Source organism: Lactuca serriola, chromosome 4 (genome assembly GCF_051521515.1).
Source record: "Lactuca serriola cultivar US96UC23 chromosome 4, Lser_US96UC23_V15, whole genome shotgun sequence".
Taxonomy (NCBI): Eukaryota; Viridiplantae; Streptophyta; class Magnoliopsida; order Asterales; family Asteraceae; genus Lactuca; species Lactuca serriola.
The window spans coordinates 290082200-290089650 of NC_136411.1; positions in this window are offsets into that span (position 1 = coordinate 290082200).

The window sequence follows — 7451 nt, forward strand, 5'->3', positions numbered from 1 at the left end:
GGACTAAAACCCCAAAAAACTTGTGGTTTGGACTAAAACCCCAAAAATTTGCATACCATAGGAACCATTTTTGCAATTTTGTCAAAGTAAAATGGACAAGAAATCCAGTCTTTCCAGTCGCATATTCCACCTTTGTCCCTGCATGTTATCTAGAGGACCACCAATGACTTAATTGCCCCTCCAACATTTGTGGGATTTAAAAAAAGAGAAAATGGTCAATTGAAGGTGGAAATTCAATTTTGTATTAATATAATTATATCGATTTGGTTCATTCAAATTGCTTATGACCGTAGGATTAGTTATGTAGCAAAGACGAGTAGGCATACTTGGGCCTTGATTGTTGGAAGTAGGGCTGTAAATGGACCGAACGAACACGAATGAGGCTTGTTAATGTTCATTCGTTTAAGTTAACCAAACAAATAAATGAACATGAACGGATAAAAGAACGAGTTTTCTTGTTCATGTTTGTTCATTTAAAAATTACATTGTTCATGTTTGTCCGTTTATGTTCATGAACATGATAAACGAATGAACATAAATGAACAAAGATAAAAAAACATAAATGAACATATGATATATTAATATAATCAAACACAATTAAGCATATATGAACATAAAAGCAAGTTAAATGAACGAATATAAGCAATGCCAAGTCAACTCTTGCTTGCAAAAGGACTTTAAATCTTCATGTTGTGAAAGTTGCAACACTTAAATCATTAAGACTATAATTAAGCCCAAAACCAAAAGTGGAAGCTTATGGTTTGGATTATGGTCTTAAATGGTTAAGTCATCTTCAAAGAGGTAATTTCTTCATCTCGTTACATTTAAAAAGAAATACAAGTAGTCTAACTAATCTATTACAACAAATCAACAAATAAAAAAAATACCTATTTATCTATTTCATCTTGTGAATAAATAAATATCAAGCAAACACAACACAAAGGTCCAAATGGTTTGTTTATACACAACAACATACCTAATATGATAACAAACAACTCTTTGTTTTTTCCAAATCAACTTTTATATAACCAAAATACATGAGAAATGGTTATATATAAAAATAACCAAATTTAACCATGAAGTTGCCAAAGAAGACAAATATGGATTTTTCTTAACCAAAAGAAATCCATGCTTATTTTCCAAAAAACAAATATTATCAAAAATAACATCATTCTAGCATATAAAAGATGGCTCTGATACCACTATTGGGTTTTGATACGAAATATAAGTTTGTTTTTTTCACAAAAACCGGCTACGGAAGACTTTAGAAATAACAAGTTTATTTTTAGTTCATAACAAAACCAAATCATCATGGATCCATTTATAGAGGTTAGAATGAAATAAAAAACAACCATAGGATGTTTTAGAGATAACCATTGAAGCCCTTGAACCCACTTGGTTTTGGGGTCTTGATGAAGATACCAATAATCAAAGAATATGATTTATCTACAAGTATTCACCATCAAGAGTAAGGTACTTGGAATGCTAGTTCATTCTTGTATTCTTGAGTGTCTTAAAACTTTAAGTGCTTAACTCAAATAAGCACTAAAGGAGACAACTCAAGAGGGCTTCTAATCACCAAAGTAAAGCCGCAAACTTCAAAGAGTTTGAGCTTCTTCATACTCACGATTTTTAGAGAGAAAGAATAGGGGAAAGAAGACCAAAAACTTAGCAAAAATGCAAGCCTCATGCATCTCTTATGTAGTACATGCAAAGTAAAGACTTTTTATTGAAAATACTCTAAAGTATTTCTAGCCTTTAGAAGCATTGGAGACAAGGCATGGAGGTTGAAAAGCAACGCCAATATTTTAATATTTTTGGCCATACCTCTTGAAAAGAGGAGCAATATTTATTTTTATAAACTCCCAGTTTATAAAATATAAACTTTGTCTTTAGGTAAAAGACAAAAGAATCAAACTAGTCCAAAATATTGTGCACGCCTTTTTAATTCATAGCATATGAAATAATAACTATTTATACTCTCTTAAAACTATTATTTTCACAAAAAAAATAACTGTTCTCTAAGTAAATGCAAAATTGATATTATTTTTTAATAATCATGTTAATAATAAATATACAAAACGTCCCAACTTGATAAATGTATGACCCTATAGGATCTTATATTATTAGCAATATCACTCCATTAATGATTCTTGGGCATACAGATCCAACACAACTATGAATGATTATGGACATTTAGAATAACCATGTTATTCAAGGATTAAAAATGCTAATATAGCACACAACGATTATTTAATGAAAAGACTATATCCATTATATCAAGTTAGTACACTATATGTTTGCACTACTCTAATATCCAAATACTAAATTTCAATTAAATCTAATCACTCAAAAAAACAAGGTCTTATAGCACCAACGTGACTTTCATGCTTTAGCCAATGAATAAATTTTGTTATGTAGATTCAACAAACTTCATTTGTATAAACTTTTCGAATACTAAGATTTTCTGTTTCATATATATCCAGTATATAAAGAAAACTTTTGACAATGTTTTAGATGCTTAAGTATTACTTAGATACCAATACTCACATGTGGGATTACTTATAGTCATAAATGAACTAATCATTCAAGTATATTGATATGTAGTTCTTTGAAAAACAATGTATTCTTACTTTGTAATGTAGCTACAACTAAAATTTACATGGAACTCTTATATATACAACTTTTCTTAATCCATAATAAGATTATGATTGAGGACCATCTCAATCTATTTGGAAGTTTAGCATATATGTAACAGTTTACATATAACTTTCTTTCAAATACTCCATAGATTAGGAACATTTCTTCAGTTCTTCATAAGTACTTTAGAATGTTCATTTCAGTCATCCCATGACTTATTCTCAAATTATACTAGTATCTTTTCATCATGCTCCAAGAATACAACATATCTGGACTTTACGCATAACATGCCATATATGATTAATCCAATTGTAGAAACATATGGAATACACTCATACTATCTAGCTCAACTATTTTACCATGATTCTGAGGCATGCTCAAAATTATGTCATGTGGTACTGACAAGATAAAATATCTTGGAGTCTTATATCTTGAACCTTTGAAGACTATCAATATTACTATGCTCCCACTAGCTTTCTAGAAAACACAAAAGTCATCTTGATTTCTAAAGAAATCACACTATGTAATTTGATTATAAGAAAAAAAGATTCTTACTTATGAGATGTTGGCTTAAATCTGAAAAGATCTCCATTCATATATGTTTTCTCATTTAAAATCTCACTTACTCTTTATAGACGTACTATACCGAGGAAGAATAATCAAGCGCATAGTTGATTATCATACATGAATGCATCTCTATATGTTCTATTAGATTCTCATTAACTATTAAAAAAGTTCAACAACTATTGAAAAACTTGCTAGTTCCAAACTATTATGCATTTATTTATGGTTCTTTAGCCTTTAAAGTTCCATGTCGCTCCCACTTAGAAAAGGAACTTTCTAGGAATATGTCTTCTGGAATAATAATTAGTAGGATCATAGAAACTTCATCCTAAACAATCATTTAAGATATTCCAAATAAATGCTATTAGTAAATGTGTGACATCCCCATTTTTCACGGCCAGAAAAGACCGATTTTGTTTATGCTTTTGTAAAAATCAGACTACTTCTTTTCATAAAAATGTTGCGGAATTTTTTTCCCAAGAAAAAACACGATAAATACGTTATCAAAACATTTTCGAAGAAACATATTTTATTCATTTTAAAACATCTGGGATGTCATCGTTAATACAGAAACATAAGCATAAATGGAACTTACATTTATTTACACTAGTGATCTACATCTCTTTAATCTCTCAGTGTAATGTGACTTCATATCAACACCTATGATATAAATAAACAGAGTGGGTTAGGTTGGGAAACCTGGTGAGTACATAGGGTTTTCAACCCCCAATAATATAATTATTATGTTTAAACAATCAAACAATCAACCCAATTACCCATCCCCATTATCTTCTTTACTCTTAAGGATCTATCCTAAGATTCATCTATCCTGCATTCGTTTATTCCGAAGTCCCTTGCTTCCAGGGTTATAGGACTGGAAATAAATCCATAGCTGCCAGTGCTCGTTCGTAAAGCACTAATTCCATAGCTGCTATAGTTTATTCATCGGGTACTAAATTCATAGCTAGTAGTGTTTATCTAATAGGTACTAAGTCCATAGCTACCAATTCCAATCAGGTACTAAGTTCATAGCTACCAGTATTTGTCAAATAGGCACTAAGTCCATAGCTGCCAATGTTTATTAGGCACTAAGTCTATAGCTGCCAATGTGTACTCACATCATCTTTTATCTCTAATCATTCATCTACCCATGTCATACCCAACATATTCGTATATATAAAAGACGTATACAGTTTAAATCATTTAAAACATGTATAAAAATCTTTCAACAGCATAGACAACAAGTATTCAGACAATATGCACATATAACACGTAATTTATCTTAAAATACTTCATATCTATGTGTAAGATTAAAGTAACTATGCACTCACTTGTTAAAGTGATGATTCCAAACTCGGGCAGCGATTCGCTTTTAACGATTCTATTTTCTTTCGATGAAACCTAGTATTATTACCACTAGAGTTTAGTCTATTATTCACCGAGACTAATTAATAGTCTAGCTATTATTACTATTATATAAGCGTTAAACAATACTTATATAACCCATAATTATAGTCCAAGTACTTATTATAAGTTCCTAATAACGTTATTATAATTAAATAAAAGTTATATTAAAAATAGCATAGACGTAGTTTACTTACAACGGGTTTTATAAAAAACCGGGTTTTGCTTGGAGCAGCGCTCGCAAGCCGAAAAGCTCTTGTTCTCGGAGCCGTCGAGCACTCCGGGGCTTCCGCCTCGTGCTAGGGAGGATCCCTAGGCTTTTCGGGGGGTTTCGGGGCTAGAGAGAGGTTCTAGAGAGAGAGTAAAGAGAAGAAAGAATGGGAAAGGTGTGAAGAAAATGAGGGTGAGAGTGGTTCTATTTATAGGGTGAAAATGGCTGAACTTGGTGACACATGTCACCATCTTGTGGCAAGACTTGGGGAGAAAGGAATGGACAAGATTGTGCCACATCACCCATTTTCGCATAACACACTTCCGACTTCTAAAATCTGCAACTTTCATATACGACCTCCTTTTTTGATGTTCGTTATATCCACCCATAGGTAAAAATAAGATCTACAACTTTTATTTTGACTCCGTCAGCTAATTCTCAACCGATCTTAAATTTAACAATACGAGGTGATTATACTGTTAAATGTCCACGTAAAACTCATAACTTCTACATACGGACTCTGTTTTCGTCCGTCTTTTTACGATTGAGTTCCTATTAATGAGATCTTCAATTCTCATTTAGGTCGCGTAGGCCAAAAACCGCTCGAACTAAAATTCGAGTTTCAGGTCGTGCACTGCTATGCCAAATCTTAGAAAAAGCATAACTTCCTCATACGAAGTCAGATTTGGGCGTTCTTTTTATGGACGCTCTCAGGTTAACATATTCTATGACTTTTTTTAGATTAATAAGGCCAAAAAGTCTTCTATCGTAACTTCACTATTTACGTCGCTCCGTGTCGTGCCGATTTTGCCGTAAAACTTCGACGGGCCATAACTTCTGCGTTATAACTCGGATTTCGGCGTTCTTTATATGTACGGAAACCTTGTAACATATCCTACAACTTGGTTAAGATTATTTATTCTAAATAATCTTTTGCCAAAAAGTCATTTTCGACCCCTATTATCTCCAAATTGACTAGCCCGGATCTACGGGCGTTACAACTATCTCCCCTTAGGATGATTACGTCCCGGAATCATCAACGAAACAGGGCTCTCATGGTGACTCCATACATTATCTCTTCATCCTAAGTCATAACTTTGATGTTTCTTCGAACGAGTATCTAACTCTTAGACTCCTTGACTACAGGCGGTGCTCGATCTTTCATCCGCTATTTATCTCATGTTAGACTTCCAATCATGATCTTCATGTTCCTATTTGATTTAGTCACATCGTAGTACTTCTAACTACAAGTTTCTTACTTTAACAACGATCACAATCGCATTAACTATCTTCAATCTTCTGGCTTAAGTCGGATGTTACATCGAACATGGTTCTCTGAACCACGTAACATACTCATCATAGTCGGACTCAATTTGATATGACCACTAGGGTAGGAATAACAACAATCTTCTTAGTCATTACCGAAATGATGTTAACGACATGCTTGAATAAAACGATATCAATTACTAGCTTCTTGGTAACCTTGTGACTTTCCCTGATCCAAGTGTGAGTCTTGTGCTTCCGGTAGTATATGCATCTACTACCTTTCACACCTACTCATACTCATCCCAAGTATTGTCTCGCAGTTTTCCAAGTCACCATGCAAGAAAATCACATAACAATTTAACACAATAGATAACAAAACGAAGGCTTTATTATTTCTTGAAACTATTACATAGGTGTTCAATTTCACCCTAGACTATGCCTCTAATAGGCTACATCATATGATTCTATCTCTTTGGCTGCCTCATAACTCGATCTTCGGGTATGGGTTCCTCATCCTTGGTTCCTCTCGTTGTTTTCCGCTTCGTCGAGGATCATGTGGAATGCCCTTGGCCTTGGTGGTGTGTTTGTCCTTGCTGCTTCGTTTTTCTTTAGGCAATTTCTAGACAGGTGCCCCTGGCCTCCACATTCGTAGCATACCTTATCATTATGTGTACAATCCTTGTAATAGTGACCAGTCCTTCCACACTTGTAACAAGTCACTTCTTCGTTGCACTTCCCGAAGTGTTTCTTTTTACACTTCTCGCACCACTTAGTTTCACCTCCTCCTCCTCCTTCAGTCTTTGAGAATTTCCTTTCTTTGTTGGATTTTGAAGATCCTTCAAATTTCCACTTCTCTCCTGCCTTATCTTTTTCTAGACCCTTTTCTCTTAGCTGGGTCTCTACGTTCTTAGCTGCCCTAACAAATGTTTTCAAGGTTGTTGCCATTTTGACCATTGGGCCAAAGTCAGTGGGCAATCTGTTAGCAAACCTATCAATCTTGGAGAGTTCAGTAGGAGCCAAGTAAGGAAATAGCTTCATCCTCTCGGTGAATGCGGTGGGATACTCATCAACACTCATCTTCCCTTTCTTTAGGTTCTGAAACTCGTTGTTTAGGTCTATCAGATCTATCTCTGAGCAGTACTGCATTTTCAATTGTTCCAAGAACTCTTCCCATGACATCCTTAGGGCTTCTCCTCTTGGCATCGTATCTGCCAATAACTTCCACCGGCTCAAGACTCCAGTTTTTAGCTGCCTTACTGCGACGATAGTCTTATGTTTCTCGCTATAGCTGCAACTCTCAAATACCATCTCCATCTCAGAGATCTAATCCATAATCTCAACCGGCTTCGGGCTTCCTGAGAGACTC